The sequence below is a fragment of the Lates calcarifer genome, unplaced genomic scaffold (assembly GCF_001640805.2).
Source record: "Lates calcarifer isolate ASB-BC8 unplaced genomic scaffold, TLL_Latcal_v3 _unitig_4949_quiver_1134, whole genome shotgun sequence".
In the NCBI taxonomy this organism is placed as follows: domain Eukaryota; kingdom Metazoa; phylum Chordata; class Actinopteri; family Centropomidae; genus Lates; species Lates calcarifer.
In genome coordinates this window covers 1-22984 of record NW_026117204.1, presented here as the reverse complement: position 1 = coordinate 22984, position 22984 = coordinate 1, and the positions used below count along the sequence as shown (strand labels likewise).

The 22984-nt window shown below is 51.2% G+C and overlaps 32 non-coding genes and 1 pseudogene across 32 annotated transcripts; all 33 read right to left on the bottom strand.

Moving 5' to 3' along the window:
- Positions 1 to 120: 120 nt before the first annotated feature.
- LOC127140657 (U1 spliceosomal RNA) lies at positions 121 to 284 on the bottom strand. Its single transcript, XR_007811144.1, has one exon. It is a non-coding gene; the product is annotated as a U1 spliceosomal RNA (small nuclear RNA).
- A 564-nt stretch (positions 285 to 848) lies between these two features.
- Positions 849 to 1037, bottom strand: LOC127140669 (U2 spliceosomal RNA). The gene has a single exon (XR_007811156.1). It is a non-coding gene; the product is annotated as a U2 spliceosomal RNA (small nuclear RNA).
- Positions 1038 to 1214: 177 nt separating this feature from the next.
- Positions 1215 to 1325, bottom strand: LOC127140681 (U5 spliceosomal RNA). Its single transcript, XR_007811167.1, has one exon. It is a non-coding gene; the product is annotated as a U5 spliceosomal RNA (small nuclear RNA).
- A 630-nt stretch (positions 1326 to 1955) lies between these two features.
- Positions 1956 to 2113, bottom strand: LOC127140658 (U1 spliceosomal RNA). Its single transcript, XR_007811145.1, has one exon. It is a non-coding gene; the product is annotated as a U1 spliceosomal RNA (small nuclear RNA).
- Positions 2114 to 2677: 564 nt separating this feature from the next.
- LOC127140667 (U2 spliceosomal RNA) lies at positions 2678 to 2868 on the bottom strand. The gene has a single exon (XR_007811154.1). It is a non-coding gene; the product is annotated as a U2 spliceosomal RNA (small nuclear RNA).
- A 181-nt stretch (positions 2869 to 3049) lies between these two features.
- On the bottom strand, positions 3050 to 3161 carry LOC127140680 (U5 spliceosomal RNA). The gene has a single exon (XR_007811166.1). It is a non-coding gene; the product is annotated as a U5 spliceosomal RNA (small nuclear RNA).
- Positions 3162 to 3537: 376 nt separating this feature from the next.
- On the bottom strand, positions 3538 to 3701 carry LOC127140656 (U1 spliceosomal RNA). Its single transcript, XR_007811143.1, has one exon. It is a non-coding gene; the product is annotated as a U1 spliceosomal RNA (small nuclear RNA).
- Positions 3702 to 4263: 562 nt separating this feature from the next.
- Positions 4264 to 4454, bottom strand: LOC127140666 (U2 spliceosomal RNA). The gene has a single exon (XR_007811153.1). It is a non-coding gene; the product is annotated as a U2 spliceosomal RNA (small nuclear RNA).
- Positions 4455 to 4635: 181 nt separating this feature from the next.
- On the bottom strand, positions 4636 to 4747 carry LOC127140679 (U5 spliceosomal RNA). Its single transcript, XR_007811165.1, has one exon. It is a non-coding gene; the product is annotated as a U5 spliceosomal RNA (small nuclear RNA).
- A 374-nt stretch (positions 4748 to 5121) lies between these two features.
- Positions 5122 to 5285, bottom strand: LOC127140655 (U1 spliceosomal RNA). The gene has a single exon (XR_007811142.1). It is a non-coding gene; the product is annotated as a U1 spliceosomal RNA (small nuclear RNA).
- Positions 5286 to 5847: 562 nt separating this feature from the next.
- LOC127140665 (U2 spliceosomal RNA) lies at positions 5848 to 6038 on the bottom strand. Its single transcript, XR_007811152.1, has one exon. It is a non-coding gene; the product is annotated as a U2 spliceosomal RNA (small nuclear RNA).
- A 181-nt stretch (positions 6039 to 6219) lies between these two features.
- LOC127140678 (U5 spliceosomal RNA) lies at positions 6220 to 6331 on the bottom strand. The gene has a single exon (XR_007811164.1). It is a non-coding gene; the product is annotated as a U5 spliceosomal RNA (small nuclear RNA).
- Positions 6332 to 6706: 375 nt separating this feature from the next.
- Positions 6707 to 6870, bottom strand: LOC127140654 (U1 spliceosomal RNA). Its single transcript, XR_007811141.1, has one exon. It is a non-coding gene; the product is annotated as a U1 spliceosomal RNA (small nuclear RNA).
- A 561-nt stretch (positions 6871 to 7431) lies between these two features.
- LOC127140664 (U2 spliceosomal RNA) lies at positions 7432 to 7622 on the bottom strand. Its single transcript, XR_007811151.1, has one exon. It is a non-coding gene; the product is annotated as a U2 spliceosomal RNA (small nuclear RNA).
- Positions 7623 to 7803: 181 nt separating this feature from the next.
- Positions 7804 to 7915, bottom strand: LOC127140677 (U5 spliceosomal RNA). The gene has a single exon (XR_007811163.1). It is a non-coding gene; the product is annotated as a U5 spliceosomal RNA (small nuclear RNA).
- A 377-nt stretch (positions 7916 to 8292) lies between these two features.
- Positions 8293 to 8456, bottom strand: LOC127140653 (U1 spliceosomal RNA). The gene has a single exon (XR_007811140.1). It is a non-coding gene; the product is annotated as a U1 spliceosomal RNA (small nuclear RNA).
- Positions 8457 to 9018: 562 nt separating this feature from the next.
- Positions 9019 to 9209, bottom strand: LOC127140662 (U2 spliceosomal RNA). Its single transcript, XR_007811149.1, has one exon. It is a non-coding gene; the product is annotated as a U2 spliceosomal RNA (small nuclear RNA).
- A 181-nt stretch (positions 9210 to 9390) lies between these two features.
- On the bottom strand, positions 9391 to 9502 carry LOC127140676 (U5 spliceosomal RNA). The gene has a single exon (XR_007811162.1). It is a non-coding gene; the product is annotated as a U5 spliceosomal RNA (small nuclear RNA).
- A 369-nt stretch (positions 9503 to 9871) lies between these two features.
- Positions 9872 to 10035, bottom strand: LOC127140684 (U1 spliceosomal RNA). The gene has a single exon (XR_007811170.1). It is a non-coding gene; the product is annotated as a U1 spliceosomal RNA (small nuclear RNA).
- A 562-nt stretch (positions 10036 to 10597) lies between these two features.
- On the bottom strand, positions 10598 to 10815 carry LOC127140670 (uncharacterized; annotated as a pseudogene).
- Positions 10816 to 16496: 5681 nt separating this feature from the next.
- Positions 16497 to 16608, bottom strand: LOC127140675 (U5 spliceosomal RNA). The gene has a single exon (XR_007811161.1). It is a non-coding gene; the product is annotated as a U5 spliceosomal RNA (small nuclear RNA).
- A 369-nt stretch (positions 16609 to 16977) lies between these two features.
- LOC127140683 (U1 spliceosomal RNA) lies at positions 16978 to 17141 on the bottom strand. The gene has a single exon (XR_007811169.1). It is a non-coding gene; the product is annotated as a U1 spliceosomal RNA (small nuclear RNA).
- Positions 17142 to 17703: 562 nt separating this feature from the next.
- LOC127140661 (U2 spliceosomal RNA) lies at positions 17704 to 17894 on the bottom strand. The gene has a single exon (XR_007811148.1). It is a non-coding gene; the product is annotated as a U2 spliceosomal RNA (small nuclear RNA).
- Positions 17895 to 18075: 181 nt separating this feature from the next.
- On the bottom strand, positions 18076 to 18187 carry LOC127140673 (U5 spliceosomal RNA). The gene has a single exon (XR_007811159.1). It is a non-coding gene; the product is annotated as a U5 spliceosomal RNA (small nuclear RNA).
- A 369-nt stretch (positions 18188 to 18556) lies between these two features.
- On the bottom strand, positions 18557 to 18720 carry LOC127140674 (U1 spliceosomal RNA). Its single transcript, XR_007811160.1, has one exon. It is a non-coding gene; the product is annotated as a U1 spliceosomal RNA (small nuclear RNA).
- Positions 18721 to 19282: 562 nt separating this feature from the next.
- Positions 19283 to 19473, bottom strand: LOC127140660 (U2 spliceosomal RNA). Its single transcript, XR_007811147.1, has one exon. It is a non-coding gene; the product is annotated as a U2 spliceosomal RNA (small nuclear RNA).
- Positions 19474 to 19654: 181 nt separating this feature from the next.
- On the bottom strand, positions 19655 to 19766 carry LOC127140672 (U5 spliceosomal RNA). Its single transcript, XR_007811158.1, has one exon. It is a non-coding gene; the product is annotated as a U5 spliceosomal RNA (small nuclear RNA).
- A 375-nt stretch (positions 19767 to 20141) lies between these two features.
- Positions 20142 to 20305, bottom strand: LOC127140663 (U1 spliceosomal RNA). Its single transcript, XR_007811150.1, has one exon. It is a non-coding gene; the product is annotated as a U1 spliceosomal RNA (small nuclear RNA).
- A 562-nt stretch (positions 20306 to 20867) lies between these two features.
- On the bottom strand, positions 20868 to 21059 carry LOC127140668 (U2 spliceosomal RNA). The gene has a single exon (XR_007811155.1). It is a non-coding gene; the product is annotated as a U2 spliceosomal RNA (small nuclear RNA).
- A 181-nt stretch (positions 21060 to 21240) lies between these two features.
- On the bottom strand, positions 21241 to 21352 carry LOC127140671 (U5 spliceosomal RNA). Its single transcript, XR_007811157.1, has one exon. It is a non-coding gene; the product is annotated as a U5 spliceosomal RNA (small nuclear RNA).
- A 375-nt stretch (positions 21353 to 21727) lies between these two features.
- Positions 21728 to 21891, bottom strand: LOC127140652 (U1 spliceosomal RNA). Its single transcript, XR_007811139.1, has one exon. It is a non-coding gene; the product is annotated as a U1 spliceosomal RNA (small nuclear RNA).
- Positions 21892 to 22453: 562 nt separating this feature from the next.
- Positions 22454 to 22644, bottom strand: LOC127140659 (U2 spliceosomal RNA). Its single transcript, XR_007811146.1, has one exon. It is a non-coding gene; the product is annotated as a U2 spliceosomal RNA (small nuclear RNA).
- A 181-nt stretch (positions 22645 to 22825) lies between these two features.
- On the bottom strand, positions 22826 to 22936 carry LOC127140682 (U5 spliceosomal RNA). Its single transcript, XR_007811168.1, has one exon. It is a non-coding gene; the product is annotated as a U5 spliceosomal RNA (small nuclear RNA).
- Between the last annotated feature and the right edge of the window lie 48 nt (positions 22937 to 22984).

Here is a 22984-nt window from a genome sequence, read left to right as displayed (position 1 = left end):
CACGGCCCGACAACAGCACCGACTCTGCAGTCGTAAAACTGGCATAGTTGGCAGCACGCTTTCACGCTTACGAGTAAAAGAAGCTACCCGGGACACCTTGTTTTCCTTTGACGTAGCGGTCAGGGGAGAGCGCGAACGCAGTCCCCCACTACCAGAAATTATGCAGTCGAGACTCCCACATTTGGGGAATTCGCAGGGGTCAGCGCAACCGGAGTGCAATGGCTGAGCCTCGCCCTGGGTGAACCACCTTCTTGATCATGGTATCTCCCCTGCCAGGTAAGTATGAGTTGGAGTTGTCAGAGACGGTGGGGTCGGTTCCAGACACAGCACCCTGGCTGATGGTGGCCACACTGCACAATGCCAGAGTTCGGCGACATCAGCATTAGCTGACCCTCATCTGAGGCTTGTCCCCGAGGCGTTGCAAGCACTATACTGCAGTTTGACAAAGTTGCGCGGTGCACAAACTTTGCTGGTTTTATTGACTTTTCTCACCGGTCGGAGCTCGGCCCAGACAAACTGGAATGTGCCTGTTTTTTTTCAAAAAACAGTAATGCATAAGCCGTGTATGCTCCCGTCTCTAAAGGTCTGTTGGACACGTTATCCCCTTCTATAGAGGAACTGCTTACTTTACCTTCTTTTCCAGCTGCAAAAAGAGACGGTACACCCTGATCAACCTCCGGGGAAGGGAAAAATCAAGAGTGCACCACTAAGCGTACGACTCAGTAACCGCATCAGGGCTTTGAGCAACTTGTACCCTATCGATAAAGGAATGTGAGAAAAGCAAGGGACTCCCCTGAAAAAAAAAAAAAACCCCCACAAAACTCTATAGTTACATTGCACGTTTCCAGAGAATGTGCACCGTACCTGGAGGTAATGCAATACCGGGTCGATGCGTGGAGTGGAAGGAGCAAGCCCCCGTTCCGGCTCCCTGATCCAAAAATCAATTTAATATATGGTCCCGGGTAGGGACGTATCAGATATTAAACTGATAAGAACAGATACTACACTTGATCTTAGCCAAAAGGCCGAGAAGCGATGAGTCCAAAGCGTTTCGTGTTCCGTCCAAGCTCTTGGCACGATCCTCTCTTGTCACGGTGCCCTGTTTTCAAGCCAGCCTAACAATGGCTGCTGCTTAGCACCCCACCCAGTCTCCCACTTTGCACCCCTGGTTCTTAGCGGACAGCCGTTTGACTTTTCACACACTCAAAGGGCTCAGCCTTACGGCCAAACCTACCAAAAAAGCTTAAACTCGTTGGCGTTCCTCTCCACGGAAGTCTTTAGTAAAAGGCGAAAGACTTGTGCGTTATGAAGAGAAACCAGAGTCAGTACGGCCTTCGCCTTGAGGGCAGCCGAGAACCCCAGTCGTCCCAGCCACCACCGTCACGGTAGGCCTCTCTTTGCGCCTGCCGCGTTCCAAATCCCAGATCGCACCCGTCAGCTACCCTGCCCCGTACTGTCACATGCGCTATCCAATGGGGTTTGCGGAGGGTTAGGCTTAGGCGGAAAGCCCCGCCTTTGGGGGCGGCGGGGGCTGGGGCATGTGTGCGAAAGACTGTGTGCGTTATGAAGAGAAACCACCAGTCAGTACGGCCTTCAACTTGCAGGGCCGCCGAGAACCCGTAAAACTCCCAGCCACCACTTTCACGGTTACTCTCTTTGCGCCTGCCGCGTTCCAAATCCCAGATCGCACCCGTCAGCTACCCTGCCCCGTACTGTCACATGCGCTATCCAATGGGTTTGCGGAGGGTTAGGCTTAGGCGGAAAGCCCCGCCTTTGGGGGGGGGGGCGGGGGCTGGGCATGTGTGCTTGTAACATACAGAAACGCCCACCAATCGTCACGGCCCGACAACAGCACCGACTCTGCAGTCGTAAAACTGGCATAGTTGGCAGCACGCTTTCACGCTTACGAGTAAAAGAAGCTACCCGGACACCTTGTTTTCCTTTGACGTAGCGGTCAGGGGAGAGCGCGAACAGTCCCCCTACCAAATTATGCAGTCGAGACTCCCACATTTGGGGAATTCGCAGGGGTCAGCGCAACCGGAGTGCAATGGCTGAGCCTCGCCCTGGGTGAACCACCTTCTTGATCATGGTATCTCCCCTGCCAGGTAAGTATGAGTTGGAGTTGTCAGAGACGGTGGGGTCGGTTCCAGACACAGCACCCTGGCTGATGGTGGCCACACTGCACAATGCCAGAGTTCGGCGACATCAGCATTAGCTGACCCTCATCTGAGGCTTGTCCCCGAGGCGTTGCAAGCACTATACTGCAGTTTGACAAAGTTGCGCGGTGCACAAACTTTGCTGGTTTTATTGACTTTTCTCACCGGTCGGAGCTCGGCCCAGACAAACTGGAATGTGCCTGTTTTTTTTCAAAAAACAGTAATGCATAAGCCGTGTATGCTCCCGTCTCTAAAAGGTCTGTTGGACACGTTATCCCCTTCTATAGAGGGAACTGCTTACTTTACCTTCTTTTCCAGCTGCCAAAAGAGAGACGGTACACCCTGATCAACCTCCGGGGAAGGGAAAAATCAAGAGTGCACCACTAAGCGTACGACTCAGTAACCGCATCAGGGCTTTGAGCAACTTGTACCCTATCGATAAAGGAATGTGAGAAAAGCAAGGGACTCCCCTGGAAAAAACACCCCCCACAAAACTCTATAGTTACATTGCACGTTTCCAGAGAATGTGCACCGTACCTGGAGGTAATGCAATACCGGGTCGATGCGTGGAGTGGAAGGAGCAAGCCCCCGTTCCGGCTCCCTGATCCAAAAATCAATTTAATATATGGTCCCCGGGTAGGGGACGTATCAGATATTAAACTGATAAGAACAGATACTACACTTGATCTTAGCCAAAAGGCCGAGAAGCGATGAGTCCAAAGCGTTTCGTGTTCCGTCCAAGCTCTTGGCACGATCCTCTCTTGTCACGGTGCCCTGTTTTCAAGCCAGCCTAACAATGGCTGCTGCTTAGCACCCCCACCCAGTCTCCCCACTTTGCACCCCTGGTTCTTAGCGGAGACAGCCGTTTGACTTTTCACACACTCAAAGGGCTCAGCCTTACGGCCAAACCTACCAAAAATAGCTTAAACTCGTTGGCGTTCCTCTCCACGGAAGTCTTTAGTAAAAGGCGAAAGACTTGTGCGTTATGAAGAGAAACCAGAGTCAGTACGGCCTTCGCCTTGAGGGCAGCCGAGAACCCCAGTCGTCCCAGCCACCACCGTCACGGTAGGCCTCTCTTTGCGCCTGCCGCGTTCCAAATCCCAGATCGCACCCGTCAGCTACCCTGCCCCGTACTGTCACATGCGCTATCCAATGGGGTTTGCGGAGGGTTAGGCTTAGGCGGAAAGCCCCGCCTTTGGGGGGGCGGGGGCGGGGGCTGGGGCATGTGTGCTTGTAACATACAGAAACGCCCACCAATCGTCACGGCCCGACAACAGCACCGACTCTGCAGTCGTAAAACTGGCATAGTTGGCAGCACGCTTTCACGCTTACGAGTAAAAGAAGCTACCCGGGACACCTTGTTTTCCTTTGACGTAGCGGTCAGGGGAGAGCGCGAACGCAGTCCCCCACTACCAGAAATTATGCAGTCGAGACTCCCACATTTGGGGAATTCGCAGGGGTCAGCGCAACCGGAGTGCAATGGCTGAGCCTCGCCCTGGGTGAACCACCTTCTTGATCATGGTATCTCCCCTGCCAGGTAAGTATGAGTTGGAGTTGTCAGAGACGGTGGGGTCGGTTCCAGACACAGCACCCTGGCTGATGGTGGCCACACTGCACAATGCCAGAGTTCGGCGACATCAGCATTAGCTGACCCTCATCTGAGGCTTGTCCCCGAGGCGTTGCAAGCACTATACTGCAGTTTGACAAAGTTGCGCGGTGCACAAACTTTGCTGGTTTTATTGACTTTTCTCACCGGTCGGAGCTCGGCCCAGACAAACTGGAATGTGCCTGTTTTTTTTCAAAAAACAGTAATGCATAAGCCGTGTATGCTCCCGTCTCTAAAGGTCTGTTGGACACGTTATCCCCTTCTATAGAGGGAACTGCTTACTTTACCTTCTTTTCCAGCTGCAAAAGAGAGACGGTACACCCTGATCAACCTCCGGGGAAGGGAAAAATCAAGAGTGCACCACTAAGCGTACGACTCAGTAACCGCATCAGGGCTTTGAGCAACTTGTACCCTATCGATAAAGGAATGTGAGAAAAGCAAGGGACTCCCCTGGAAAAAACACCCCCCACAAAACTCTATAGTTACATTGCACGTTTCCAGAGAATGTGCACCGTACCTGGAGGTAATGCAATACCGGGTCGATGCGTGGAGTGGAAGGAGCAAGCCCCCGTTCCGGCTCCCTGATCCAAAAATCAATTTAATATATGGTCCCCGGGTAGGGGACGTATCAGATATTAAACTGATAAGAACAGATACTACACTTGATCTTAGCCAAAAGGCCGAGAAGCGATGAGTCCAAAGCGTTTCGTGTTCCGTCCAAGCTCTTGGCACGATCCTCTCTTGTCACGGTGCCCTGTTTTCAAGCCAGCCTAACAATGGCTGCTGCTTAGCACCCCCACCCAGTCTCCCCACTTTGCACCCCTGGTTCTTAGCGGAGACAGCCGTTTGACTTTTCACACACTCAAAGGGCTCAGCCTTACGGCCAAACCTACCAAAAATAGCTTAAACTCGTTGGCGTTCCTCTCCACGGAAGTCTTTAGTAAAAGGCGAAAGACTTGTGCGTTATGAAGAGAAACCAGAGTCAGTACGGCCTTCGCCTTGAGGGCAGCCGAGAACCCCAGTCGTCCCAGCCACCACCGTCACGGTAGGCCTCTCTTTGCGCCTGCCGCGTTCCAAATCCCAGATCGCACCCGTCAGCTACCCTGCCCCGTACTGTCACATGCGCTATCCAATGGGGTTTGCGGAGGGTTAGGCTTAGGCGGAAAGCCCCGCCTTTGGGGGCGGGGGCGGGGGCTGGGGCATGTGTGCTTGTAACATACAGAAACGCCCACCAATCGTCACGGCCCGACAACAGCACCGACTCTGCAGTCGTAAAACTGGCATAGTTGGCAGCACGCTTTCACGCTTACGAGTAAAAGAAGCTACCCGGGACACCTTGTTTTCCTTTGACGTAGCGGTCAGGGGAGAGCGCGAACGCAGTCCCCCACTACCAGAAATTATGCAGTCGAGACTCCCACATTTGGGGAATTCGCAGGGGTCAGCGCAACCGGAGTGCAATGGCTGAGCCTCGCCCTGGGTGAACCACCTTCTTGATCATGGTATCTCCCCTGCCAGGTAAGTATGAGTTGGAGTTGTCAGAGACGGTGGGGTCGGTTCCAGACACAGCACCCTGGCTGATGGTGGCCACACTGCACAATGCCAGAGTTCGGCGACATCAGCATTAGCTGACCCTCATCTGAGGCTTGTCCCCGAGGCGTTGCAAGCACTATACTGCAGTTTGACAAAGTTGCGCGGTGCACAAACTTTGCTGGTTTTATTGACTTTTCTCACCGGTCGGAGCTCGGCCCAGACAAACTGGAATGTGCCTGTTTTTTTTCAAAAAACAGTAATGCATAAGCCGTGTATGCTCCCGTCTCTAAAGGTCTGTTGGACACGTTATCCCCTTATATAGAGAGAACTGCTTACTTTACCTTCTTTTCCAGCTGCAAAAGAGAGACGGTACACCCTGATCAACCTCCGGGGAAGGGAAAAATCAAGAGTGCACCACTAAGCGTACGACTCAGTAACCGCATCAGGGCTTTGAGCAACTTGTACCCTATCGATAAAGGAATGTGAGAAAAGCAAGGGACTCCCCTGGAAAAAACACCCCCCACAAAACTCTATAGTTACATTGCACGTTTCCAGAGAATGTGCACCGTACCTGGAGGTAATGCAATACCGGGTCGATGCGTGGAGTGGAAGGAGCAAGCCCCCGTTCCGGCTCCCTGATCCAAAAATCAATTTAATATATGGTCCCCGGGTAGGGGACGTATCAGATATTAAACTGATAAGAACAGATACTACACTTGATCTTAGCCAAAAGGCCGAGAAGCGATGAGTCCAAAGCGTTTCGTGTTCCGTCCAAGCTCTTGGCACGATCCTCTCTTGTCACGGTGCCCTGTTTTCAAGCCAGCCTAACAATGGCTGCTGCTTAGCACCCCCACCCAGTCTCCCCACTTTGCACCCCTGGTTCTTAGCGGAGACAGCCGTTTGACTTTTCACACACTCAAAGGGCTCAGCCTTACGGCCAAACCTACCAAAAATAGCTTAAACTCGTTGGCGTTCCTCTCCACGGAAGTCTTTAGTAAAAGGCGAAAGACTTGTGCGTTATGAAGAGAAACCAGAGTCAGTACGGCCTTCGCCTTGAGGGCAGCCGAGAACCCCAGTCGTCCCAGCCACCACCGTCACGGTAGGCCTCTCTTTGCGCCTGCCGCGTTCCAAATCCCAGATCGCACCCGTCAGCTACCCTGCCCCGTACTGTCACATGCGCTATCCAATGGGGTTTGCGGAGGGTTAGGCTTAGGCGGAAAGCCCCGCCTTTGGGGGGCGGGGGCGGGGGCTGGGGCATGTGTGCTTGTAACATACAGAAACGCCCACCAATCGTCACGGCCCGACAACAGCACCGACTCTGCAGTCGTAAAACTGGCATAGTTGGCAGCACGCTTTCACGCTTACGAGTAAAAGAAGCTACCCGGGACACCTTGTTTTCCTTTGACGTAGCGGTCAGGGGAGAGCGCGAACGCAGTCCCCCACTACCAGAAATTATGCAGTCGAGACTCCCACATTTGGGGAATTCGCAGGGGTCAGCGCAACCGGAGTGCAATGGCTGAGCCTCGCCCTGGGTGAACCACCTTCTTGATCATGGTATCTCCCCTGCCAGGTAAGTATGAGTTGGAGTTGTCAGAGACGGTGGGGTCGGTTCCAGACACAGCACCCTGGCTGATGGTGGCCACACTGCACAATGCCAGAGTTCGGCGACATCAGCATTAGCTGACCCTCATCTGAGGCTTGTCCCCGAGGCGTTGCAAGCACTATACTGCAGTTTGACAAAGTTGCGCGGTGCACAAACTTTGCTGGTTTTATTGACTTTTCTCACCGGTCGGAGCTCGGCCCAGACAAACTGGAATGTGCCTGTTTTTTTTCAAAAAACAGTAATGCATAAGCCGTGTATGCTCCCGTCTCTAAAGGTCTGTTGGACACGTTATCCCCTTCTATAGAGGGAACTGCTTACTTTACCTTCTTTTCCAGCTGCAAAAGAGAGACGGTACACCCTGATCAACCTCCGGGGAAGGGAAAAATCAAGAGTGCACCACTAAGCGTACGACTCAGTAACCGCATCAGGGCTTTGAGCAACTTGTACCCTATCGATAAAGGAATGTGAGAAAAGCAAGGGACTCCCCTGGAAAAAACACCCCCACAAAACTCTATAGTTACATTGCACGTTTCCAGAGAATGTGCACCGTACCTGGAGGTAATGCAATACCGGGTCGATGCGTGGAGTGGAAGGAGCAAGCCCCCGTTCCGGCTCCCTGATCCAAAAATCAATTTAATATATGGTCCCCGGGTAGGGGACGTATCAGATATTAAACTGATAAGAACAGATACTACACTTGATCTTAGCCAAAAGGCCGAGAAGCGATGAGTCCAAAGCGTTTCGTGTTCCGTCCAAGCTCTTGGCACGATCCTCTCTTGTCACGGTGCCCTGTTTTCAAGCCAGCCTAACAATGGCTGCTGCTTAGCACCCCCACCCAGTCTCCCCACTTTGCACCCCTGGTTCTTAGCGGAGACAGCCGTTTGACTTTTCACACACTCAAAGGGCTCAGCCTTACGGCCAAACCTACCAAAAATAGCTTAAACTCGTTGGCGTTCCTCTCCACGGAAGTCTTTAGTAAAAGGCGAAAGACTTGTGCGTTATGAAGAGAAACCAGAGTCAGTACGGCCTTCGCCTTGAGGGCAGCCGAGAACCCCAGTCGTCCCAGCCACCACCGTCACGGTAGGCCTCTCTTTGCGCCTGCCGCGTTCCAAATCCCAGATCGCACCCGTCAGCTACCCTGCCCCGTACTGTCACATGCGCTATCCAATGGGGTTTGCGGAGGGTTAGGCTTAGGCGGAAAGCCCCGCCTTTGGGGGGCGGGGGCGGGGGGGCTGGGGCATGTGTGCTTGTAACATACAGAAACGCCCACCAATCGTCACGGCCCGACAACAGCACCGACTCTGCAGTCGTAAAACTGGCATAGTTGGCAGCACGCTTTCACGCTTACGAGTAAAAGAAGCTACCCGGGACACCTTGTTTTCCTTTGACGTAGCGGTCAGGGGAGAGCGCGAACGCAGTCCCCCACTACCAGAAATTATGCAGTCGAGACTCCCACATTTGGGGAATTCGCAGGGGTCAGCGCAACCGGAGTGCAATGGCTGAGCCTCGCCCTGGGTGAACCACCTTCTTGATCATGGTATCTCCCCTGCCAGGTAAGTATGAGTTGGAGTTGTCAGAGACGGTGGGGTCGGTTCCAGACACAGCACCCTGGCTGATGGTGGCCACACTGCACAATGCCAGAGTTCGGCGACATCAGCATTAGCTGACCCTCATCTGAGGCTTGTCCCCGAGGCGTTGCAAGCACTATACTGCAGTTTGACAAAGTTGCGCGGTGCACAAACTTTGCTGGTTTTATTGACTTTTCTCACCGGTCGGAGCTCGGCCCAGACAAACTGGAATGTGCCTGTTTTTTTTCAAAAAACAGTAATGCATAAGCCGTGTATGCTCCCGTCTCTAAAGGTCTGTTGGACACGTTATCCCCTTATATAGAGAGAACTGCTTACTTTACCTTCTTTTCCAGCTGCAAAAGAGAGACGGTACACCCTGATCAACCTCCGGGGAAGGGAAAAATCAAGAGTGCACCACTAAGCGTACGACTCAGTAACCGCATCAGGGCTTTGAGCAACTTGTACCCTATCGATAAAGGAATGTGAGAAAAGCAAGGGACTCCCCTGGAAAAAACACCCCCCACAAAACTCTATAGTTACATTGCACGTTTCCAGAGAATGTGCACCGTACCTGGAGGTAATGCAATACCGGGTCGATGCGTGGAGTGGAAGGAGCAAGCCCCCGTTCCGGCTCCCTGATCCAAAAATCAATTTAATATATGGTCCCCGGGTAGGGGACGTATCAGATATTAAACTGATAAGAACAGATACTACACTTGATCTTAGCCAAAAGGCCGAGAAGCGATGAGTCCAAAGCGTTTCGTGTTCCGTCCAAGCTCTTGGCACGATCCTCTCTTGTCACGGTGCCCTGTTTTCAAGCCAGCCTAACAATGGCTGCTGCTTAGCACCCCCACCCAGTCTCCCCACTTTGCACCCCTGGTTCTTAGCGGAGACAGCCGTTTGACTTTTCACACACTCAAAGGGCTCAGCCTTACGGCCAAACCTACCAAAAATAGCTTAAACTCGTTGGCGTTCCTCTCCACGGAAGTCTTTAGTAAAAGGCGAAAGACTTGTGCGTTATGAAGAGAAACCAGAGTCAGTACGGCCTTCGCCTTGAGGGCAGCCGAGAACCCCAGTCGTCCCAGCCACCACCGTCACGGTAGGCCTCTCTTTGCGCCTGCCGCGTTCCAAATCCCAGATCGCACCCGTCAGCTACCCTGCCCCGTACTGTCACATGCGCTATCCAATGGGGTTTGCGGAGGGTTAGGCTTAGGCGGAAAGCCCCGCCTTTGGGGGGCGGGGGCTGGGGCATGTGTGCTTGTAACATACAGAAACGCCCACCAATCGTCACGGCCCGACAACAGCACCGACTCTGCAGTCGTAAAACTGGCATAGTTGGCAGCACGCTTTCACGCTTACGAGTAAAAGAAGCTACCCGGGACACCTTGTTTTCCTTTGACGTAGCGGTCAGGGGAGAGCGCGAACGCAGTCCCCCACTACCAGAAATTATGCAGTCGAGACTCCCACATTTGGGGAATTCGCAGGGGTCAGCGCAACCGGAGTGCAATGGCTGAGCCTCGCCCTGGGTGAACCACCTTCTTGATCATGGTATCTCCCCTGCCAGGTAAGTATGAGTTGGAGTTGTCAGAGACGGTGGGGTCGGTTCCAGACACAGCACCCTGGCTGATGGTGGCCACACTGCACAATGCCAGAGTTCGGCGACATCAGCATTAGCTGACCCTCATCTGAGGCTTGTCCCCGAGGCGTTGCAAGCACTATACTGCAGTTTGACAAAGTTGCGCGGTGCACAAACTTTGCTGGTTTTATTGACTTTTCTCACCGGTCGGAGCTCGGCCCAGACAAACTGGAATGTGCCTGTTTTTTTTCAAAAAACAGTAATGCATAAGCCGTGTATGCTCCCGTCTCTAAAGGTCTGTTGGACACGTTATCCCCTTCTATAGAGGGAACTGCTTACTTTACCTTCTTTTCCAGCTGCAAAAGAGAGACGGTACACCCTGATCAACCTCCGGGGAAGGGAAAAATCAAGAGTGCACCACTAAGCGTACGACTCAGTAACCGCATCAGGGCTTTGAGCAACTTGTACCCTATCGATAAAGGAATGTGAGAAAAGCAAGGGACTCCCCTGGAAAAAACACCCCCCACAAAACTCTATAGTTACATTGCACGTTTCCAGAGAATGTGCACCGTACCTGGAGGTAATGCAATACCGGGTCGATGCGTGGAGTGGAAGGAGCAAGCCCCCGTTCCGGCTCCCTGATCCAAAAATCAATTTAATATATGGTCCCCGGGTAGGGGACGTATCAGATATTAAACTGATAAGAACAGATTTTTTTTTTTTTTTTTTTTTTTTCCTCTTTATTGATACTCATTTCCATTTTCCATAGAAACTTTTGCATAATTAAAAAAAATACACCCTACATCAAAATACAACTTGTCAACAATTGTGGATAATCTGTAAAATCATAGTTAAGACAATGAAAACAGTACTTCTAAGAGGTTTTACAGATTAAAAAAAAAAACAACAAAGTTGTAAAGGAATATTTTAAAAGGGAGTGTATTTGTTAAAAGGTTCTCTTGTGCAGGAGCAGGGTGAGTCCCTACCCAGGGTTACTCACTCCGCTCCTCCAAACAGTAAGTCTCTCAGGATCCTGTCCTGGTGCTCATAGGAGATCCCCGCCCTCTCGCTCCTTCCCACCTTCCTCTCCCGGAGAGCCAGGCCGCCGCTGCTTTGACCTTTTCCCGTGTAGCTCCGGCTCCTTCGTCCAAATGGGCACAGAGGCGATTCTTCTTTGTGGCTGTGTCCTAGGCCTGCCGCCTGCAGCTTCGGCCACTTGGACCGTCGCTGCGGCCATCCGGATCACAGCCACGGGGGGCATCTGCATGTGCTTCCTTACCAGCAAGTTTCTGGAGGTCCACATGGCGTCTTTGATGGCGGCCAGGGTGAGCCACTGCTTGGCAAAGTCGTCTTTTTTGATTGCTTCCTGGCTCACCCCATAGAGCACCAGCTGTGCTGTAAGGACCTCCCTTGCTGGCAAGTATGGGAATTGTAAGGAGCCGGCCATTGCCCACTGGTCTACGGCAGCGCTGCACTCCCAGAGCAGATGCCTCACCGACTCAGGCGCGCCACAACCAGGTCGGGGGCAGGTTGAGAGCGCCGACATGCCCCGGGAGTGCATGACGGACCTGACCGGGAGGATCTCGTGAGCCACCATCCATGACAGGTCCCGGAGTCTGTTTGGAAGAGCGGGGTGGTTGACGTTGCGCCAAACTGTTGAGGGCTGGCCTAATGGAAGCCCGCGCACTGGACTCACTGGTTCCTGCTCCTGCACAACAGAAATCAACACACGGTGATTGGCTAAAACTTGCAGCTCCTCCTGCTCCAGGTTAAAATGCTTTAAAAACTTCTGAATAAAAGCATAGGCTGGTGGCAGGTTAAAGGACACAGGTACTTTAAGATCAGTGGGTAAAATCTTCAATCTTCTGAGATAAGAACCCATCCAGAATCGTGTCATTGCTGTGGTCTTAGGGTTTCTGGATGGGTCTGTAGCATATTTCACGTATAGCGCGACGTATCGGCTTCCTAAAAACAAGTGTAGGTCAGGTACTCCTTTTCCCCCTTTTTCTTTTGGCCTCCTCATCACGTCTCTCCTCAGTCTTTCCCACTTGGAGCCCCACAAAAAGTAAAAGATGGCTCGGTCAAGATCTAAAAGCACTCTCCTAGGAGGGATAAAAACGGAACTGATCAGTAAAAGCAAGGGTAAAATCACTGCTTTGATGATTAAAACCTTCCCTTCAATGGTCAGTCCTCTAAGTCCCCAGTATCCTAGTCTTTGCCTTACTTTTCCTACCACGTCTGGCCAATTTGTTTTCCCTCCCCCCTCCTTGTCAAATTTGACCCCCAGTATTCTCTGGTCAGTCTGTGTCACAGTCAGGGGGAGTCCTGTCATTTCAGTCGCCGTCCATGGCCCATAAAGTTGGGCTTGGGTCTTGCCTCTGTTGAGTTTTGACCCAGAGGCCCGTCCAAACCAGTCAGTCAAGTCCAGCGTCCTGTTGACAGATAAAAGGTCGGTGCATAAAACGTTCACGTCGTCCATGTATAAAACGCATTTAGTCTGAAGTCCCCCGCTCCCTGGGATTCCGATCCCATTGATTCGTTGGTCCCTTCTCAAGATCTGCGCCAGAGGTTCTATACAGATGACATAGAGGAGGGCAGATAACGGACAGCCCTGACGAACACCGCAGTTAATATCCACTGCTTTTGTCAGGTGCCCGTTAATAACAAATCTGCTGGTGATGCTCCGGTACAGCAATCCCACCCAAGCTATAAACCTTTCTGGAAATCCCATTTTTTGCAGTACCCGAAAGAGGTACTGGTGCGAGACCCGATCGAAGGCTTTTTCAAAATCTAAATTTAGTACTATTAGCCTGATGTTTCTGTCTCTCGCGTAACAGATGGTGTCTCGGATCAGTACGAGGCTGTCGGTGATCTTCCTCCCCGGAATGGCGCAGGCTTGATCTGGGTGAATCACCTCTTCTAAAAATCCAGACATACGTGAGGCTAAAAGTTTGCTAAAAAGTTTGCAGTCAAAGTTTAAAAGAGTGATAGGTCTCCAGTTCTTCAAATCAGTCTTATCTTTGGCCTTGTGAAGGAGAGTCACTATCCCTATTCTAAAACTGTCAGGAAGTCGGTCTAGTCGTTCAAAACCCATAAAAACAGCAAGCAAATCAGGTGCTAAAATGTCCCAAAATGTCAAATAAAATTCCAGGGGAAGTCCATCTTGTCCTGGGGACTTCCCCTTCTTAAAACCTGTGATGCATTTATTTAACTCTAAAATCGTAAAATCTTGGGTTAAAAGCACGCTGTTTTCTACTGTCCCGGTAATGAGGTTTAAAACTTCTGTCATGGTGTCTTTTTCAATAGGTTTCCTTTGGTACAATTTTTCATAGTAGTTTTCAACAACTTGTTTAATTTCTTCTATTGTTTCTACTGTGCACCCATTTTCTTTTGTTAGTTTACAAACCGTTCCCCTTTTATTTATGATTTTCTTAAAAAAATACCTTGTGCACTTTTCCCCCTCTTCAATTTCTTGTTCCCTGCTTCTTAAAATGACACCTTTACTTTTGGTTTCTGCTAAAACCGACATCTCTGTTTTGACTTGTTTTATTTCCTCACTAAAATCCATTCCGCATTGTTGTAGTTTAAAATAGCGTTGTAGTCGTTTCTGCAGTCCCATCATGCGTCTATTTTCCCTACTCTTTTTTCTCTTCCCTGCCTGTCTAAAAAAAGTCTGGGTCTTTTCCTTCACCATTTCCCACCAGTGTGCGCATGTGTCGTAAAAGTCTTGAAGGGTCTGCCACTCTCTGTACTGCTCCCTGTATTGGTTGACTAAAACCTGGTCTTCTAAAAGGGAGCAGTTGAGTTTCCACAGACCACTTCCTGATGTCACACCCGAAGAGAGCAAAAGGGTGCAGGAAAGCATCAGGTGATCGGAAAAGAAAACAGGGGTCAATCTAGCATCGGTTGGTGGGCAGTCCCGTGTAAAAATATAGTCTATGCGAGAGGCTCTGGTGCCATCACCACTGAACCAGGTGAAGCCCTCCTCTCTAGGATGCATGGTTTTAAAACAGTCCTGAATTTTAAAATCCCTGCATATGCCCTGTAGTAAAAGTGATGCTTTATCAACTTTAAAATCTTGCCCTCCTCTTTTCCTGTCTTTCCTGCTTAAAATACAATTAAAATCACCCCCTACAACTAAAGGTTCCCTACCTAGCATGTGGAACTGCAGTTCTTCTAAAAGGTCATACCTGTCATTCCTGTCATTAAAGCCATAAATATTTAAGAGATTAAAATCCCTTCCCCTAAAAGTCAAGTGTGCTAAAAGTGCCCGACCGTTTCTCACCACAGTGCTGCCCTTCACCAGAACCTGAGGATTTTTGATTAAAATGGCCACTCCATCATTTTTGTTGTAATTTGATCCACTCCATATTGATGTATATGGCCACAACTCCTCCCACTGTCTGTAGTGTTTTAAAAACGGAATGCCACATTCCTGTATTAAAAACACATCTGACTTAAAGGAAACAAGATAGGATAAAATACTCTGGGCTCTAACTCGCGACTTCACACTTCTCACATTGACGGTTGAGAAGGTGAGAGTCATGAGTATGGTTAAAAACAACAGGTATGAAATTTTAAAAGGACTATACAAGGAATTTCAGAGATAAAATGGCAGTCAGATAATCTGCTGTGAATGGAGCTCTTCCTTCACTCTTACAGGTGAAGAGTAAGGGGGTTTAGCTCCAGTCCCCGGATGGACTCTGGGGGTTGGTCTAGGCTGCAACCTTGCATTTAGTTTTGAGTCCTTAGGGGTTGATTGCAGAGCTATTGTTAAAAATGAGACCTCATTTGGTGAATCGGAGGGGAAGACTCTGGGCTCCTCCACAGATGAACTGTCTGAGAGAGTCCCAACTCTTCCCCTCTTCTCTGAGAATACAGGAGACTCAGAGGACAATTCTGATGCCGGCCTCTTTGTTTGCTGGGCGTTGGGGGGGGAGGCATCCTCGCTATCAGTCTGCAATTGGCCTTCCTCATTATCTGAACTAGCTCCGCCCTCTACCTGCATTGCCCCATCCTCTCCAGAACTCTCTGTTGATGGGGCTGTTGCAGGCCCCTCCCTTTCTCCCGCCTCATCTGATTCCACTCCTCCAATCACAGGATTTGGCGGGAGATTTGAATTTTCCGGCCCAGCCTCTTCAATTAGCTCTCTAACTGCCTGGCCTGGTCCACCATTTTGCCCACTTGCTTTTGCTGCCTTTACTTTGTTGGCAAAAGATTTGGGGCAATCTCTGAAGAGGTGGTTTGATTCTCCACATAGATTGCATTTTCTGCCATTGGTGCACTCCTCAAAGGTGTGCCCAATTTCTCTGCATTTCCCACAGACAGTCTGCTGACAAGCTTCGGCCAGGTGCCCGTGCTCACCACACTTGCGGCAGAGCTTGGGCTGACCCTGGTAATGGATGTAGCCCCTGTTTTCTCCCAGAACTATCATGGATGGCAGATGTTTTAGGCCTTGGAAGCCCTGGGGGTCCTGCCATTGTTGAATGGGGACCCTCCAAGCGCAGTTCCAAATGCCATCCTCATCTCTCACTTTGGTAGCCTGGCCTTTAACAGTGCAATATCTTCCCAGCCACAAACAAATGTCCTCTGCATTCACTGTTTCATTGAACATTCTGACAATAACCGTTTTTAAGGCATTGTCAGTCAGTTTCTCCACACTGAAGGCAGAAAACTGGGGTTTAACATTTTCAAAACGTGTCCAAAACTCTCTTAGCAGAGCTGCTGAACGGAAACTCACATCAAAGCCTTTACCAAAAGGCAAGGTCAGTATACAGTTCAGATCATTTGGTGTGAAACCCAAGGCTTTTTGGACTAGCTTCCTGGAGAAGTCCAGTCTGGACATCCCCAGGAGTTTACCCTCTCTCTCCACGAAATTTAAACGAACGCTGTGGTGCCTCCGCATGCCGGCATGGGTGGCCGACATGATGGAGGCACCACAAGCTAAAAAAGTGCTTAAAACAATAAAACCAGTAAAAGATCAATCCGATAAGTAAGAATAATGAAAAACAATAAATAACACAAGAGACAAAGAGTACTTACCTGATCGGCCTGGTCAAGATGTTACAACCTGCAGAGAACAGGTAAAATAGCTCTCTCAGCCAATGAATTCCTATTTGTTAAAGATTTTCAATTACTGGAAAATTGAAATGCTTTAAACAAGGAACATTTAGAAATATCCTCCCAAGCACTGATAAAACCGATGCCACGACAGACAAGGATTTTAACCACCAACAGGAGGCGATCGCAGTCTTAGCCAAAAGGCCGAGAAGCGATGAGTCCAAAGCGTTTCGTGTTCCGTCCAAGCTCTTGGCACGATCCTCTCTTGTCACGGTGCCCTGTTTTCAAGCCAGCCTAACAATGGCTGCTGCTTAGCACCCCCACCCAGTCTCCCCACTTTGCACCCCTGGTTCTTAGCGGAGACAGCCGTTTGACTTTTCACACACTCAAAGGGCTCAGCCTTACGGCCAAACCTACCAAAAATAGCTTAAACTCGTTGGCGTTCCTCTCCACGGAAGTCTTTAGTAAAAGGCGAAAGACTTGTGCGTTATGAAGAGAAACCAGAGTCAGTACGGCCTTCGCCTTGAGGGCAGCCGAGAACCCCAGTCGTCCCAGCCACCACCGTCACGGTAGGCCTCTCTTTGCGCCTGCCGCGTTCCAAATCCCAGATCGCACCCGTCAGCTACCCTGCCCCGTACTGTCACATGCGCTATCCAATGGGGTTTGCGGAGGGTTAGGCTTAGGCGGAAAGCCCCGCCTTTGGGGGGCGGGGGCGGGGGCATGTGTGCTTGTAACATACAGAAACGCCCACCAATCGTCACGGCCCGACAACAGCACCGACTCTGCAGTCGTAAAACTGGCATAGTTGGCAGCACGCTTTCACGCTTACGAGTAAAAGAAGCTACCCGGGACACCTTGTTTTCCTTTGACGTAGCGGTCAGGGGAGAGCGCGAACGCAGTCCCCCACTACCAGAAATTATGCAGTCGAGACTCCCACATTTGGGGAATTCGCAGGGGTCAGCGCAACCGGAGTGCAATGGCTGAGCCTCGCCCTGGGTGAACCACCTTCTTGATCATGGTATCTCCCCTGCCAGGTAAGTATGAGTTGGAGTTGTCAGAGACGGTGGGGTCGGTTCCAGACACAGCACCCTGGCTGATGGTGGCCACACTGCACAATGCCAGAGTTCGGCGACATCAGCATTAGCTGACCCTCATCTGAGGCTTGTCCCCGAGGCGTTGCAAGCACTATACTGCAGTTTGACAAAGTTGCGCGGTGCACAAACTTTGCTGGTTTTATTGACTTTTCTCACCGGTCGGAGCTCGGCCCAGACAAACTGGAATGTGCCTGTTTTTTTTCAAAAAACAGTAATGCATAAGCCGTGTATGCTCCCGTCTCTAAAGGTCTGTTGGACACGTTATCCCCTTATATAGAGAGAACTGCTTACTTTACCTTCTTTTCCAGCTGCAAAAGAGAGACGGTACACCCTGATCAACCTCCGGGGAAGGGAAAAATCAAGAGTGCACCACTAAGCGTACGACTCAGTAACCGCATCAGGGCTTTGAGCAACTTGTACCCTATCGATAAAGGAATGTGAGAAAAGCAAGGGACTCCCCTGGAAAAAACACCCCCCACAAAACTCTATAGTTACATTGCACGTTTCCAGAGAATGTGCACCGTACCTGGAGGTAATGCAATACCGGGTCGATGCGTGGAGTGGAAGGAGCAAGCCCCCGTTCCGGCTCCCTGATCCAAAAATCAATTTAATATATGGTCCCCGGGTAGGGGACGTATCAGATATTAAACTGATAAGAACAGATACTACACTTGATCTTAGCCAAAAGGCCGAGAAGCGATGAGTCCAAAGCGTTTCGTGTTCCGTCCAAGCTCTTGGCACGATCCTCTCTTGTCACGGTGCCCTGTTTTCAAGCCAGCCTAACAATGGCTGCTGCTTAGCACCCCCACCCAGTCTCCCCACTTTGCACCCCTGGTTCTTAGCGGAGACAGCCGTTTGACTTTTCACACACTCAAAGGGCTCAGCCTTACGGCCAAACCTACCAAAAATAGCTTAAACTCGTTGGCGTTCCTCTCCACGGAAGTCTTTAGTAAAAGGCGAAAGACTTGTGCGTTATGAAGAGAAACCAGAGTCAGTACGGCCTTCGCCTTGAGGGCAGCCGAGAACCCCAGTCGTCCCAGCCACCACCGTCACGGTAGGCCTCTCTTTGCGCCTGCCGCGTTCCAAATCCCAGATCGCACCCGTCAGCTACCCTGCCCCGTACTGTCACATGCGCTATCCAATGGGGTTTGCGGAGGGTTAGGCTTAGGCGGAAAGCCCCGCCTTTGGGGGGCGGGGGCGGGGGCATGTGTGCTTGTAACATACAGAAACGCCCACCAATCGTCACGGCCCGACAACAGCACCGACTCTGCAGTCGTAAAACTGGCATAGTTGGCAGCACGCTTTCACGCTTACGAGTAAAAGAAGCTACCCGGGACACCTTGTTTTCCTTTGACGTAGCGGTCAGGGGAGAGCGCGAACGCAGTCCCCCACTACCAGAAATTATGCAGTCGAGACTCCCACATTTGGGGAATTCGCAGGGGTCAGCGCAACCGGAGTGCAATGGCTGAGCCTCGCCCTGGGTGAACCACCTTCTTGATCATGGTATCTCCCCTGCCAGGTAAGTATGAGTTGGAGTTGTCAGAGACGGTGGGGTCGGTTCCAGACACAGCACCCTGGCTGATGGTGGCCACACTGCACAATGCCAGAGTTCGGCGACATCAGCATTAGCTGACCCTCATCTGAGGCTTGTCCCCGAGGCGTTGCAAGCACTATACTGCAGTTTGACAAAGTTGCGCGGTGCACAAACTTTGCTGGTTTTATTGACTTTTCTCACCGGTCGGAGCTCGGCCCAGACAAACTGGAATGTGCCTGTTTTTTTTCAAAAAACAGTAATGCATAAGCCGTGTATGCTCCCGTCTCTAAAGGTCTGTTGGACACGTTATCCCCTTCTATAGAGGGAACTGCTTACTTTACCTTCTTTTCCAGCTGCAAAAGAGAGACGGTACACCCTGATCAACCTCCGGGGAAGGGAAAAATCAAGAGTGCACCACTAAGCGTACGACTCAGTAACCGCATCAGGGCTTTGAGCAACTTGTACCCTATCGATAAAGGAATGTGAGAAAAGCAAGGGACTCCCCTGGAAAAAACACCCCCCACAAAACTCTATAGTTACATTGCACGTTTCCAGAGAATGTGCACCGTACCTGGAGGTAATGCAATACCGGGTCGATGCGTGGAGTGGAAGGAGCAAGCCCCCGTTCCGGCTCCCTGATCCAAAAATCAATTTAATATATGGTCCCCGGGTAGGGGACGTATCAGATATTAAACTGATAAGAACAGATACTACACTTGATCTTAGCCAAAAGGCCGAGAAGCGATGAGTCCAAAGCGTTTCGTGTTCCGTCCAAGCTCTTGGCACGATCCTCTCTTGTCACGGTGCCCTGTTTTCAAGCCAGCCTAACAATGGCTGCTGCTTAGCACCCCCACCCAGTCTCCCCACTTTGCACCCCTGGTTCTTAGCGGAGACAGCCGTTTGACTTTTCACACACTCAAAGGGCTCAGCCTTACGGCCAAACCTACCAAAAATAGCTTAAACTCGTTGGCGTTCCTCTCCACGGAAGTCTTTAGTAAAAGGCGAAAGACTTGTGCGTTATGAAGAGAAACCAGAGTCAGTACGGCCTTCGCCTTGAGGGCAGCCGAGAACCCCAGTCGTCCCAGCCACCACCGTCACGGTAGGCCTCTCTTTGCGCCTGCCGCGTTCCAAATCCCAGATCGCACCCGTCAGCTACCCTGCCCCGTACTGTCACATGCGCTATCCAATGGGGTTTGCGGAGGGTTAGGCTTAGGCGGAAAGCCCCGCCTTTGGGGGGCGGGGGCGGGGGCTGGGGCATGTGTGCTTGTAACATACAGAAACGCCCACCAATCGTCACGGCCCGACAACAGCACCGACTCTGCAGTCGTAAAACTGGCATAGTTGGCAGCACGCTTTCACGCTTACGAGTAAAAGAAGCTACCCGGGACACCTTGTTTTCCTTTGACGTAGCGGTCAGGGGAGAGCGCGAACGCAGTCCCCCACTACCAGAAATTATGCAGTCGAGACTCCCACATTTGGGGAATTCGCAGGGGTCAGCGCAACCGGAGTGCAATGGCTGAGCCTCGCCCTGGGTGAACCACCTTCTTGATCATGGTATCTCCCCTGCCAGGTAAGTATGAGTTGGAGTTGTCAGAGACGGTGGGGTCGGTTCCAGACACAGCACCCTGGCTGATGGTGGCCACACTGCACAATGCCAGAGTTCGGCGACATCAGCATTAGCTGACCCTCATCTGAGGCTTGTCCCCGAGGCGTTGCAAGCACTATACTGCAGTTTGACAAAGTTGCGCGGTGCACAAACTTTGCTGGTTTTATTGACTTTTCTCACCGGTCGGAGCTCGGCCCAGACAAACTGGAATGTGCCTGTTTTTTTTCAAAAAACAGTAATGCATAAGCCGTGTATGCTCCCGTCTCTAAAGGTCTGTTGGACACGTTATCCCCTTCTATAGAGGGAACTGCTTACTTTACCTTCTTTTCCAGCTGCAAAAGAGAGACGGTACACCCTGATCAACCTCCGGGGAAGGGAAAAATCAAGAGTGCACCACTAAGCGTACGACTCAGTAACCGCATCAGGGCTTTGAGCAACTTGTACCCTATCGATAAAGGAATGTGAGAAAAGCAAGGGACTCCCCTGGAAAAAACACCCCCCACAAAACTCTATAGTTACATTGCACGTTTCCAGAGAATGTGCACCGTACCTGGAGGTAATGCAATACCGGGGTCGATGCGTGGAGTGGAAGGAGCAAGCCCCCGTTCCGGCTCCCTGATCCAAAAATCAATTTAATATATGGTCCCCGGGTAGGGGACGTATCAGATATTAAACTGATAAGAACAGATACTACACTTGATCTTAGCCAAAAGGCCGAGAAGCGATGAGTCCAAAGCGTTTCGTGTTCCGTCCAAGCTCTTGGCACGATCCTCTCTTGTCACGGTGCCCTGTTTTCAAGCCAGCCTAACAATGGCTGCTGCTTAGCACCCCCACCCAGTCTCCCCACTTTGCACCCCTGGTTCTTAGCGGAGACAGCCGTTTGACTTTTCACACACTCAAAGGGCTCAGCCTTACGGCCAAACCTACCAAAAATAGCTTAAACTCGTTGGCGTTCCTCTCCACGGAAGTCTTTAGTAAAAGGCGAAAGACTTGTGCGTTATGAAGAGAAACCAGAGTCAGTACGGGCCTTCGCCTTGAGGGCAGCCGAGAACCCCAGTCGTCCCAGCCACCACCGTCACGGTAGGCCTCTCTTTGCGCCTGCCGCGTTCCAAATCCCAGATCGCACCCGTCAGCTACCCTGCCCCGTACTGTCACATGCGCTATCCAATGGGGTTTGCGGAGGGTTAGGCTTAGGCGGAAAGCCCCGCCTTTGGGGGGCGGGGGCGGGGCTGGGGCATGTGTGCTTGTAACATACAGAAACGCCCACCAATCGTCACGGCCCGACAACAGCACCGACTCTGCAGTCGTAAAACTGGCATAGTTGGCAGCACGCTTTCACGCTTACGAGTAAAAGAAGCTACCCGGGACACCTTGTTTTCCTTTGACGTAGCGGTCAGGGGAGAGCGCGAACGCAGTCCCCCACTACCAGAAATTATGCAGTCGAGACTCCCACATTTGGGGAATTCGCAGGGGTCAGCGCAACCGGAGTGCAATGGCTGAGCCTCGCCCTGGGTGAACCACCTTCTTGATCATGGTATCTCCCCTGCCAGGTAAGTATGAGTTGGAGTTGTCAGAGACGGTGGGGTCGGTTCCAGACACAGCACCCTGGCTGATGGTGGCCACACTGCACAATGCCAGAGTTCGGCGACATCAGCATTAGCTGACCCTCATCTGAGGCTTGTCGCCGAGGCGTTGCAAGCACTATACTGCAGTTTGACAAAGTTGCGCGGTGCACAAACTTTGCTGGTTTTATTGACTTTTCTCACCGGTCAGAGCTCGGCCCAGACAAACTGGAATGTGCCTGTTTTTTTTCAAAAAACAGTAATGCATAAGCCGTGTATGCTCCCGTCTCTAAAGGTCTGTTGGACACGTTATCCCCTTCTATAGAGGGAACTGCTTACTTTACCTTCTTTTCCAGCTGCAAAAGAGAGACGGTACACCCTGATCAACCTCCGGGGAAGGGAAAAATCAAGAGTGCACCACTAAGCGTACGACTCAGTAACCGCATCAGGGCTTTGAGCAACTTGTACCCTATCGATAAAGGAATGTGAGAAAAGCAAGGGACTCCCCTGGAAAAAACACCCCCCACAAAACTCTATAGTTACATTGCACGTTTCCAGAGAATGTGCACCGTACCTGGAGGTAATGCAATACCGGGTCGATGCGTGGAGTGGAAGGAGCAAGCCCCCGTTCCGGCTCCCTGATCCAAAAATCAATTTAATATATGGTCCCCGGGTAGGGGACGTATCAGATATTAAACTGATAAGAACAGATACTACACTTGATCTTAGCCAAAAGGCCGAGAAGCGATGAGTCCAAAGCGTTTCGTGTTCCGTCCAAGCTCTTGGCACGATCCTCTCTTGTCACGGTGCCCTGTTTTCAAGCCAGCCTAACAATGGCTGCTGCTTAGCACCCCCACCCAGTCTCCCCACTTTGCACCCCTGGTTCTTAGCGGAGACAGCCGTTTGACTTTTCACACACTCAAAGGGCTCAGCCTTACGGCCAAACCTACCAAAAATAGCTTAAACTCGTTGGCGTTCCTCTCCACGGAAGTCTTTAGTAAAAGGCGAAAGACTTGTGCGTTATGAAGAGAACCAGAGTCAGTACGGCCTTCGCCTTGAGGGCAGCCGAGAACCCCAGTCGTCCCAGCC